We start from the raw sequence: 1461 nt of genomic DNA on the forward strand, positions 1-1461 counted from the left end.
GAGCCCTCATGGATGGGATGAGCGCCCTTATAAGAAGAAACTAGAGAGCTAGCTTGTTCTCTTTCCACCATGTAAGGACAGAAGAAGAAGTCAGCAGTCTGCAATCTGGAACAGGGCCCTCACCAGAACCGAACCATACTGGCTCCCTGATCCCAGACTTCTAGCAACCAGAACTGTGAGAAATAAATTTCTGTTGTTTTTAAGCCACCTACTCTCTATGACCTTGTTGTAGCAGCCCAAACTGACTAAGACAGGTATCGTTGCTGCCTACACCATGTAAACAGCAGACTCCCAAAGGCAGGTCTGCATACCTCTGCTGCACATTCCATCTGTCCTTCCTCAGATGTGGGGGGCCCTTTTGAAAGTGTCCAGGCATGACAAAGCTCTTGTGGGAAAGTAGACTCTCTCTAGACCACGTTCTGACAGCTGATTACTCAAGCCTACAACCCTGCAAATAGCATTTTCATCACAGTGTGGAGATTGAAAGATGTGACACTCTCAACTCCCCCTCTCCCATTTGATAGGATGTTGACCAATTATCATAATGTCAAGTGTGAATTTGATGGGTCCGTTCTTCCTTCTTATTATCAGCAGCTGATATATTCTTATATCTAAATAAACAATAGGTAACAAAACCTAAGATAATAACAGATGGAACTTTTGTTACTCTTGGTTTTCTTCTCATCATGTAAGGGGATTCTTAGGAAAATTGGTAATTACCTTTTGAAGTTTTCATGTCCTTACCTGGGAAGAATGGACAACCACTGGTATAACATGAACTAAGTATAGTACAAATAGAGTGATGACCCGGGGTTACAAAGAATTTATGGGGAGGGGAGAAACTCACATAAAGTCATAAGTTTCCTAGATAACTATATTATTTTTTCTGTTTTTATTTATTTTTTTATTTTATTTNGGGATCCGAACCCAGGGCCTTGGTGTTATCAGCACTGCACTCTCCCGAGTGAGCCACGGGCTGGCCCATTTTTTCTGTTTTTAAAGAAAAGAGATAACATTAAGTATTTTGTTAATAATGTACTATAATAATTTATTCATAATTCTATCTTTAACACATTAGCTTTAGTTTCTTGTATGCCTTTCTCACATAAGCACATTTCCATATCATTGCTCTTATATTCTACAGATTATTTGCTACTTTCAGTAAAAATATTTTTCCTCCTTACTCAGTCTTTATAATTATAACTTTAAAAGCTTTCAGGCTTTAAAGTAATATTCATCACATTTTGAAGCTGTTCTCTTTTTTTTTATTTTTTTATTTTTATTTTGTCAATACACAATGTAGTTAGTTATTGTGTCCCATCACCAAAACCTCCCTCCCTCCTCCGTCTCCCGCCTCCCACCCAGATGTGTCCCCTCCATTTTCTCGTTGTAAGAGCTACAAAAAAAAAAAAAAGTTTAATTTTGGAAGCTTGTGTGAGTCCAGAAATTTATCCATTTCCT

Source organism: Galeopterus variegatus, unplaced genomic scaffold (assembly GCF_000696425.1).
Source record: "Galeopterus variegatus unplaced genomic scaffold, G_variegatus-3.0.2 Scaffold7425, whole genome shotgun sequence".
Taxonomy (NCBI): Eukaryota; Metazoa; Chordata; class Mammalia; order Dermoptera; family Cynocephalidae; genus Galeopterus; species Galeopterus variegatus.